Source organism: Anopheles gambiae, chromosome 2 (assembly GCF_943734735.2).
Source record: "Anopheles gambiae chromosome 2, idAnoGambNW_F1_1, whole genome shotgun sequence".
NCBI lineage: Eukaryota > Metazoa > Arthropoda > Insecta > Diptera > Culicidae > Anopheles > Anopheles gambiae.
Genome location: NC_064601.1, coordinates 115,341,737 through 115,353,073, shown reverse-complemented (window position 1 = coordinate 115,353,073; position 11,337 = coordinate 115,341,737). Strand labels below are relative to the sequence as shown.

The following is an 11,337-nucleotide window of genomic DNA, read 5'->3' as shown; positions in this document are numbered from 1 at the left end:
GGTAACCTGTTGCTGTTAAGGCGTTAGTGTCCAGCTGTCGAATTTGAGTGCGGCTACAGGCGCAATAGCTGGTGAAGAAGAAGTAACGTGGTTCCCAAGGATCTCGATTCCCACACCGGATCCGGTTGGAGTGTTTTCAACTTCTTCTTCTTCTTCTTCTTCACCTTGATGCCACCAGCATACAACGGGAATGTCAGATTTGCTCTTCTTGCGGCTCCTCCCTTTTGCGATCCTCTCCCGAACGAACATTCTTACTTTGTTTCCTTCATGTTTATGATGTGTGCGATGCTTCCCTTTCCCTCCCAAAAAGGAAGTGGAAACAAGATCCCCGAAAAAAGGGAACAACACAAAACGAAGAAGACGGGGATGTTGTTGTTGATGTTTTTCGGTCGTTTCAACAGCGATGTCTTGCGTCCGCTGTGCTCCTTGAGGAGGTGAATCCTTGTAGGAACAGGAACAAACAAAACACACCCAAGCACACACACACGGGAAGGGAAGTTGAGACTGAGACGAATAATATTATTATTACACGCGCCCGAACAAAAAAAAAAAAGGCGCAAAAGAAAGGCAAGAACCATCGAAAAAAACAAAAAGCATAATCACTCTTTGCCCATCTTTTGCGACGAGGAGGCCTTCTTTCCCGCGGTCGAAGAAACAGGCGACGACAACGACGACGACCACGACCGGCGACAACAATCTACACCTCTCCCCCCCTTCCAGCGTACTTTCAGGTGCTCTCCATGTGGTTCGTCGTTTCGGTAATTGTTGCCGTTTTTAAAAGGCGTCCCCCCCACCCGTAGACGGACGCCATCATCATTGTCGCCGCTGCAAAACGACAAAGGGGAACTGGCGGCAGCGGTGGGTACGTGCTGTGAATTTATGCAACAGTTTGCAATCAAAGCAAATGCACCAGCGCATCAACAATTACACAGGGCCCCGCCGTTGCAGTGGAATAAATGTTTGACCAATTGTGTTTTATGGGGCAAGTTTAATTTAAACAAGAGTTTTGGTACTTTCGAGAAGCTCTAGTAACCCGCCATCAGAAAACTAAACGGAGAGTTTTAAAGCGTTTGTTTTGCAAATGACGTACCATCATCCGGTTCGAAGGACCAAAAGTATTCGCCACTTTTGCATACTTGCAGGCGTAGTTGGCTAATAGCTGATTGCGCAGGATACTGCATTCGGAATTTCTGGTGTATGAAATAAAACTGTAAACTAAATGTGTGTCTTACTCTGTTTTTATATTCTCCTTTATTATTCACTTGTTTTCTTCGCTATCTATATGGCTTATCTGTCAAAAAACACGCGGCCTCTCTCCAGTGATAAGTCCGCGCTCTTGTTCGTGAGTTTGCACCGCCCACCTCAAATCCATATAACGCGTATGCTCATACCGCGCTCTGACTGCTGTGTTGTTATCACACAGTCTGCTGTGTGATAACCCTAGCGTTAACATCCCGGCTACCTTGAAATAACAATGTTATTTTAATACTACTCATTTATAGGGAGTAATGCTATCCTGACGACTGGGCGAGTAATTGTTTTTCCATCTGGCGTTTTTAATGAAACAACTCGCACTATATTGTCCTTGCCTGGGTGAAGCGCTACTATCTTTGCAAGTGGCCATTGGCCCGGTGGAACATGATCTTCCTTTAGAATTACGACTCGTCCTATCTCTATCTTAACTGGTGGTTTACATACCTTTGTAGCTCTGGCTTGAAGTTGCTGGAGGTACTCTGGGTACCATCTTGCCCAAATTGATTGCATTAGCTTTTGCGTATGCCCCCAGTGTGTTAAGCGATTGTCCGGAATGTGCTTGACGTCTACCTCGGGCACCATTTGAAAGTTAGATCCAGTGATGAAATGGCCCGGAGTTAATACGTCGAGATCATCAGGTGAATTGGGGATAGGAGTGAGTGGTCGCGAATTGAGGCACATTTCCACACGTGCACATAGCGTCAAGAAGTCATCGTAAAGCAGTGTTGACGATCCTAACTCCTTAAGTAGATGTTGCTTTGCTGATTTTACCGCGGCTTCCCAAAGCCCACCAAAATGAGGAGCTCGCGGTGGAATGAACTTCCATGTTATCTCGTTCACAGCACACCAGTTGAAAATAATCTCTCGCGATTTGGGATCGGTTTTCAATTGTACATAGAGTTGATGCAGAAGATTTGCTGCACCCTTAAATGCTGTGCCGTTGTCTGAATGTAGCTCCTTGACCCTTCCACGACGTGAGATGAATCTCTGTAGCGCGGCAATAAAGGCTTGGGTAGTTAAATCACTAACTACTTCGATATGTACTGCTCGCGTCGCAAAACAGACAAAGATTGATAAGTATACCTTCCGTGGTATTGTCTTCCGTGTTCCAAATTTTACGTAAAAGGGTCCACAGTAGTCCACTCCTGAAATTGAAAACGGAGGCGCTGGAACCACTCTGCTGCTGGGTAGGTCGGCAATGGTCTGAGTAATAAATGTTGGATGTTTCTTAAAGCATGTAACGCATCGATGATACACCGATCGAATCAAATTTCTTGCACCTATGATCCAGAACCGTTGTCTTAACGAGGCGAGCATTTGTTGTGGGCCCGCATGTAGTTGCCTTTTGTGACAGGCTTCAACCAGCATAACCGTCAATCGATGTTTCGCTGACAACACGATTGGGTTTTTTGTGCACAATGGAAGGTTTGCTAAATTAAGTCGTCCGCCGACCCGAATTAATCCATCTTTTCCTAAAACTGGGTTAACCCACCTCAACTGCGATGATCGTGAGATAAAGCTTCCATTCGTCAAAGCATGTAGTTCGTCTGGGAACATTTGTTGTTGATGTAATAAACATAAGTTTACTTCTGCGAGATGTAATTCCGCTGTCGATAACCATTTGGGATTAGTATCTTCAGGAAATTCTACACAGACCTTCGCTCCTTTACGATGTTTCGTTTTAACTAGCAACCGGCAACAGTATGCAAAAACGCGTCGAAGCTTAGTATATGATGAATATTTGGCAAATAATTCATCAGAGAATGTTGCTGCAACGGCTGCTAATGCCAACATGATTGTATTACGACGTTCTTCTAGTATGTCGGCATTCTCGCAAGGAGTGAAATGACCTGCTGGCCATTGATCTTCTGGTAAAGAAAGCCATGATGGTCCAAACCACCATCTCTCTGCGTCTAATAGATCCGTTGGATCTAAACCTCGGGAGATATAATCTGCTGGATTATCAATCCCCGCTATATGTTTCCATTGGTTAATGTTCGTAGCGTCTAATATTTGTGTAGTACGATTTGCTACGAATGTCTTCCATCGACATGGTGATGCGTTTAACCAATGCAAAACGGTGGTAGAATCGCTCCAAAATATAATCTTCGTAGGATTGAATCTTAATGCAGTCGATATTTTGTCATAAAGTTGCACACTCAATAATGCAGCACACAATTCAAGCTTGGCAATGGAATGATGAGTTTTAACAGGAGCCAATTTAGACTTTGCCACTAGTAGATGAATTGAAACCCCTGACTCTGAAGGAGCACGTATGTAGCAACAGGAACCGTAAGCCTTTTCGGAGGCATCGCCAAATATATGAAATTCGCATTTGTCTAAACCTGCATTCCCAAAAACGTAGCGTGGAATGTTTAAATTCTCCACAATATGAATCGTTTGTTGAAAGGCCTTCCAAGCATGTTGCAGTTTTGTTGGAAGATTAACATCCCAATCAATAGGTTTACCAGTAATTGGGTCGATAGATGTCCAAGCCTGTTGCATTAGTAATTTTGCCTTACACACAACAGGTCCAACCAGCCCCAGAGGGTCAAATATTTTAGCAACAGCTGATAGAAGTGTGCGTTTGGTAATAGTTGGAGGCAATGCGACATTCTTGAAATTGTAGCTGAAATTATCGCTTCCAGGGAACCATACAAGTCCCAGAGTAGTGATAGCAGGATCAGTTCCTAGATTGTGACAACGTGGGGTTGCTAAATCTTCATCTGCGATATCGTCTAGGACGCGTTTCGAGTTCGATGCCCACTTTCTTAGAACAAACCCATACTGCTGTAATAAGTTGGATACGTTTTTCTGCAACGTAGCAGCAGACTCCTCATCATTAGCACCAGATAGAAAGTCGTCGACATAGAAATTGTTCGTGATGGCGTGTGCTTCGATTGGGTATTTATCAGCTGCATTGAGGGCAATTTGCTTTAAAGCTCGGGTTGCTAGAAATGGAGCAGAAGCTGTTCCATAAGTAACAGTCTTTAATTGGTAGCTTCTAAGCTCTTCTGCAGCACTTGGACGCCATACAATTCTCTGTAATGGCTGATCATCAACATGTACCATAACCTGTCGATACATTTTTTCGACATCTGCACTAATAGCGATTCGATGAGTCCGGAAATGAACAATCAGCGAGAAAAGATCTACTTGAACAGTTGGACCAACTTGAAGCGCATCATTTAAGGAGTACCCTGATGTAGTTTTACACGACGCGTCAAAAACTACTCTTACTTTCGTCGTTGAACTGGACTCCTTCAACACTGGATGATGCGGTAAGTAACAATGGACCATACTATCATCTACAGGCTCTGCAAGTAATTCCATGTGTCCCAACTCTTCGTATTGCTTTAGGAACATTCGATATTGCTCGTATACCTCAGGATTCTTCTGTAGTCTACGTTCGGTGTTGAAGAATCTTCTTTGTGCTATACTTTTGGACTCCCCTAGACTGATTCTTGATGTTTTTACTTTCGGCAATCTGACAACTAATCTTCCTTCGTTGTTGCGAGAAGTAGTTTCGGAGAAGAATGTCTCGCATGGATCTTCGTCTGAAGCCGAGGATGAGGATGGTAAAGCATCTATCTCCCAGAATCGCCGGATGGTCGATTCTAACGTGTCCTGACGCACAACTGCATTTGTTGACACGTGACGATTCTGGCTTGTTGCTGAAGTCGATCCAGCAACTGTCCATCCAAACTTAGTATTCACAAATACTGGCTTATCAGACCCAACACCGATTCGTTCGTTCATGTGAATGGCCCAGAATGCTTCTCCACCGATAAGTAGATCAATCTGGCCTGGCTTGTAAAAGAATGGATCGGCTAGTACTAATCCTTCAATCTTCCATTCATTTGTATTCACCTCCATAGTGGGAAGCTGTGCGGTAGGTGAATCTAAAATGAGAAAATTTAGCTTTGTGCTGAATTGCTGCGTCTTGGATGCCACGATCACATCTACTGCTTCATGAATATGATTTTCTCGTTGGCCAATACCTAAAATAGATACGCTAGCAGAACATTTGCGATTAGTTAAACGATTTGCAAGAGCCGTCGAGATGAAATTGGACATCGAACCAGAGTCCAACAATGCTCTTGCATCAAACATTCTTCCATTATCATCTATCACCTGTACCAACGCGGTTTGTAGTAAAACAATAGTATTTCCCGATGCGGCAGTATTTGCAACCACAATGTTATCTGGAGATGGATTTTGCACAATCGGATCGACATGTAAGAGTGTGTGGTGGCGCTGATGACACTTGTGGCATTTAAATTTCGAATTACATCGCAGGGCTATATGTCCAACTCGAAAACAATTCCGACACAGCTTATTCGATGTGATAACCTCCTTACGTTGAGCTACTTGCATTCCTTTAAACATTTCACATTGATGTAAGTAGTGTTGTTGTGCACATGCATAACAGCGGAGGATAGCGGGTGGCACGGTGCTAACACACACAATACCCTTATGCTGCTTCACGCCGGCTACCTTTCCCACACTCGATCTTGATACTTCATAGGTCGATTGAACTGTTGCACTAAGGATTCTCAGCCGTCTTTGTAAAAACTCTTGCAACTTGGTATACAAATCTTCCTGATCCTTACTAGTATACTCTTCCCAAGCCAATAAGGTTCTACCATCCAACTTATAGAACAACAGATTGCACAGCGGTGTATCCCATTGTCCTATGGGCTCTTTCAACGCACTCATTCCTTGGGTCAGCCTAGTAAATTCATCGAAAACCCGGCGTAACTCTTCAGTCGACTCGCCCTTCATCGGCAGAATGGCATGCAGGGCCTTAAAATATTCACGCTTTAGTGCCCGTTTGTTATCATACCTATCTAATAGCGCTTGCCATGTTATGCTGTAATTGTCGGCTGTAAGCTGCACATGCTGGAAACGTTTTGACACTTCACCCTTTAGCACTGACAACAAGTACTGCAGCTTCATTACGGAAGGCATGTCCTCTGCCTCATCGATCATGGACACAAATCGATCCTTAAAACTGAGCCAATCCGTCGTGTTATCATCGAAAGTAGGCAGATCCAGCTTAGGTAGACGTAAATTAGCCAGATTTGTGCCTTTCCCCGTATCCGTGACATCCAGATCAGAGACTGCCATGGTTTTACGTGACGTTAAAAAACCCTTAGCTGAACAATACCTGTCATAAAACGCGTTCCGTGCGTCGAACAATTCGTTCAGCAGCTTATCATCTTCCTCGTACGATTCCAGCTTCAACTGAGCCGCTTCATACGCCTTCCAAACTGCTTCCAAATTGGATAACCTCTCTGCCAGTTGATTCGCCTTCTCCTCGTTGAACCCGTTAATAAACTCTTCTGTTGCTCGCATCTGGGCTCGGGATCGCAGCGTCACAATCGTCGCTTGGGTTTTCTTCGTTTCTGTAGCCATCTCACCAACCAGCAAATATTCAGCAGACTTTTTTTTTTCTACAATACAGAGTGTATTAGAAGCATGTGTTTCACTTCACTTACGCAACGCGTGATTGAGGTTAAGAACCTCGATACACAAAATTTTACAGTTTTTTTTTTTTTTTTATGTCCAGAAATCCGGTTCGAAGGACCAATGATTGCGCAGGATACTGCATTCGGAATTTCTGGTGTATGAAATAAAACTGTAAACTAAATGTGTGTCTTACTCTGTTTTTATATTCTCCTTTATTATTCACTTGTTTTCTTCGCTATCTATATGGCTTATCTGTCAAAAAACACGCGGCCTCTCTCCAGTGATAAGTCCGCGCTCTTGTTCGTGAGTTTGCACCGCCCACCTCAAATCCATATAACGCGTATGCTCATACCGCGCTCTGACTGCTGTGTTGTTATCACACAGTCTGCTGTGTGATAACCCTAGCGTTAACAATAGCAAAGGCAAGTTAAAAAATAAACACCTCATACAACTAGGGAACAAGAGTTGGACTGGAGGGGCCCCAAAAAAGCTCAAAGTAATCCTTCCCCACCCTTTCATCAGCCGCGTGGGAAAGAAAGAACTGAAAGAAAACAGACCGGCGACGCCTGCGGACGCCGATCGGCCCCGATAAGGACGGAAGAAAGGGCATCTGGTGTTTTGTGCTGGTTGGTTCTAGATGCAATTTGATCTTTTTTTCCCCCGTAAACAGCAGCACCCTGCAGAGTGTAGTGTATGCAAAGAGCCCCCAAATCGTTCCCCTCTTCCCTCCCGTTGTTGGGGTGCTCTGTTGCGCTTCCGAGTGGAAATGGCAACAACACCAAACAAGGGGAAGGATCTGGTCTGACGGAACGGTGGGATGCCCATTAGCATCTTCCCCTCTCCACCGGTTCCAGTGGAGAGAAGGAACGAGTCTCAATCTCAGCCCACGTTTGTTCCGTGTTCTCGTGAGTGTGTGAGTGTGTAGCAGGACAAGAAATCCGGTTTCGGTGATGGTCCTGTCCTGGCCCAGCAACCTGCCAGCGTACGTTCACATGAGAACTTCACTCCCTTTCTCTCTCTCTCTCTCTCTCTTTCGCTTTTGCCACTGATTCTTAATGTCCGATTATGCCGATGCCGTGTTTTATGTTGATGCTAATGCAGCGGAAGGTTTGGGCAGTCATCATGTTTATGATGCACGATCACGACGGCGATGAGAATGATGATGATGATGTTGCACTTCAGCATAGGAAAAGTTGTTCAATTTTGTATCTTTCTTCGCTCACTCGCCTGCTTGGTTGTTGCGTTGCTTGGTTGCCAGCTGACTGCTGTTGGTGTTGGGTGTTTCTCGGCTTACGGGTAAGCCGGCGGCCGCAGCAGCAGCAGGACGAAGCCGTGCCACACAAAACGGAGGCAAAGCGCTAGATAAAGGTAAAGCCAACATTTATTTACCATTATGCAAGCAGCAAGGGAGCGAAGAAAAGTTTTCCAAAGCGCGAACAATAATTGTTATTGTGTGCTGGCGCTGGCTGTTGTGAAGCGGAGGAGCGCCTTGTTTTTCCCACAAGTTGTGAATGAAGACATCTTGAAAGGAGAGCTCAAACATACACACACACCCAACAGAACTCCAATTAACTTTTGCTTCATCGCCTTGATGGGGGTCTCGCTGGCAACGCTGTTAGGGTGCTGGAGCGCATGTTGCTGGTAGTTAAGAAGAACAGACAGAAGAGCGTCTTTTCATTCAAAACGGACTCCTTCCTTCCCTCCCAAGTGCGGCAGGATAGCGTGGGAAAGATAATATTTATCCGCTTTTTCATCAAACACACATACACAGCAACGACACACAGACACTTTCCCCCATCGGTATCAGCAGCCGCCACCACGAATGAAGCACAGGATAATCATCTTCTCCGGTGAGTCACGAAAGTGATTTTTAGGGGAAAGGGAATGGAAGTTTAGGCCGGGACGGTTTCCGCGTCGTTTTATTCCCCCTTTTTTTGTTGGTGGTGAGCGACTGAGCCTGACTCACCATCAATCGGCACTTGACGTGTTTCGACGTGTTTCTGGACTCGACTGAAGACTTTTCGGCAAAACGGATCCAAATATTAGCACAGCCAACTCGGACCTAAACTTGCAAATCCACCCCGACACCGACTTGCTGCCAAAAGTTGGCGGTCGCCTAGCAGTCGGGAGTTGGGGAGGAGGAGCAAAGGCAGAGTGCAATTAACCGGTGGATGGATGATGAAGGTTGCATGAAGAGTTGCAGGAAACGAGCGCAAACAAACCACGCAAAAAAGGGGTTTGTGCATTGCGAAATGGGTTTTTGAAAATGGTTCCCGGTTTTTTTAGAGCAAGACTCCTTTTTTTCTAGAGAACTGCCCTGTTCCGCTGCCCCAGAAAAAAAGGATTCCTTTTCTGTGAATGAACAGAACGAACTGGGGGCTGCCGTATGTGGTTCCGCCGTCTCGGTTTACCCAATCGGTTTAAGAAAGCGAGGGACGGCTCTCCCGCGTTGCCTTCCCCTTTTTTTTTTCTAAAAATCGATAGGCAAGGCACGCAACTATAACTCTTTCCTTTATTTTTTGTGCGTGTTCCATCTTTCTTACGTGTCGTGCCGAATGTTCGGCCTAAAGTTGATTTCCACGACGCTAATCTTGCAAAACATTCCCGGCTTTTTGCTTCCTTTCCTTCGCTCCTCGTGGCGTACCCAATTTGACACACACACACACACAACGCAAAAGTAACTCCCTCGTTCAAGTTGCCTTCCAGGAAAATGGAGATCTTATGGCATATCTATCCGAGCCGATGGGAAAAGGGATTAGATATCGCCAATAAAAAGGAACGATACGGCAATTCTTCCCCAGTTGATTTCCCTGTTTGAAACCAAGCATTCAAAATCCATATTCCCGGAAGAAAAGGGATGAGAATGGAGATGAGGTGAGGTTTTGCGATTTAAGCAGAGCAGTAGGAGGAAGAAGAAGAAAGACACCAATTTTTTGGATGTCAAAATAAAGGAATTGAGCCTTAATTACTAGGTTGTGATACGGTCTGTTTGTGGTCAAAGTTAATATCCATCACTGCCGTGTCATAAGCGAGCAAAAAAGGCACATTCCCTTTGACTATTTGCAATTGTTTCTGCTCCGTCCGTCCGTCCGTGATCGATCGACCCGTGTGCTATTCTCCAGCAACTACAGTAGACATACAGCCGTACCAGTACCCGAAACACCGAAACACCCTGTGCGGAGAAGGATGAGTCTTTGTTAAATATTTGATGATGTCCCAGCTCATGTAGAGTAGCAACACTGCCCACCATGCTGCCACAAAGTGTGTATGTGTGGAGACGCCTTTTCACTTCACTGCGATGAGGGGAAGTGGTGGAGGTTGGGTTGGACAGGGAAGCGGAACGGAAGGCGTTGTGAAAATGCATTCAATGTCATTGTCGATGGAATTTCCCAACCCGCGCACCCAAGGGTGTGAGCTGTTCTGATTCCAAGCGCCATCATCATCATCGTCCCAGCGATGGAACAGAATGTGACGAACTGTTGCGCGTCTGGTTGGATGCACTTGCTGCTGCCGGTTGTGCTAATGCAATAAAGTTTCAAACTTCCGGGGAGTTTTGCTGTGGATGCAAATCAAGCCAAGGGGGTTGCCGTGTACAGGGAGGAAGATGGGCAGTTGCGCAGAGAGGGCCGCTGGACAGGGCTTACAATTGCTATTGTGATGTACTTATCTCATCGTTCATATCAAACGTTGGATGGGGGAACGTTTCTAGAGCTGGTGAGGAATTGATGCGCCGATATGAATTCGCTTGAACAGCGTAGTAGGTAAACGCAGGCACTTTACAGCGAACACCGGACGTGGTATCAAACCCCAAACCAGATCTGATAAAAAACCGGACTATTATACAGACTGATGAAACAAGAGCTTCGATGTGGATTTTATCAGTAAAAGAAGAGCTCGTTTGTTTCCGCGAAGCTCTCTCTAACGTGTGTTGTGTGTTGCGAATTGTGGTTTGGCGGTTTTGTATCCACTCTCCTCACTGGATCAATAGCTAACGTGCGATTGATGGACTACTCTGTACAACACTTCCTTCCTTCTACGTCGCATACATACTTCGTCTTACATTCCAGCCGCTTCCCCATCATCGGGAATTTCCATCAAATTTCTCCAAATTTAAGCGCTCTGTTCACCGTTTTCCCTGAACGATTCATCTAAATGACATGCCACGGTGCTGTTGCTCTTCTTCCCCCTTATGCTACCGGAGGAGATAAGATTCGGTAGTGTTCTGGGAGAGAGGCAAAAGCCAGCCACATTCCCACCATGAAACAGAGAGGGTGTGGGTACAGGCCGAGCTGGTGAAAAAAAAGGAAAACAAATATCCCCGAGCTTAAATTCAATTTCACATGCCGCAGCAGCGAGGGGGAAGAGCAACAACCATAGGCTACCGTTTTGCTATAAAACCCACACCACACACAGAAAAAAACCCTTCTGGTGTGTGAGAAAGTGTCCCAAGCGTTGACATCCTGATGTCGATCATTACCAGAGCTCTATCCAGCGTTGTCCACAGAATCCCACAGCCATCACCACACATCGACGACCCCTATATCGAATTGAGGGATGCGAGACGTGCGTGGATTGGCTCACGACGACCCCTTGGCTTGACAATCTCGCTCC

General features: G+C 45.5%; 1 protein-coding gene across 2 annotated transcripts in view; it reads right to left on the bottom strand.

The window, feature by feature from the left end:
• Positions 1-11,337, bottom strand: part of LOC5666936 (uncharacterized) — a 38,137-nt gene that overhangs the window by 4,105 nt on the left and 22,695 nt on the right. The window lies entirely within an intron of this gene.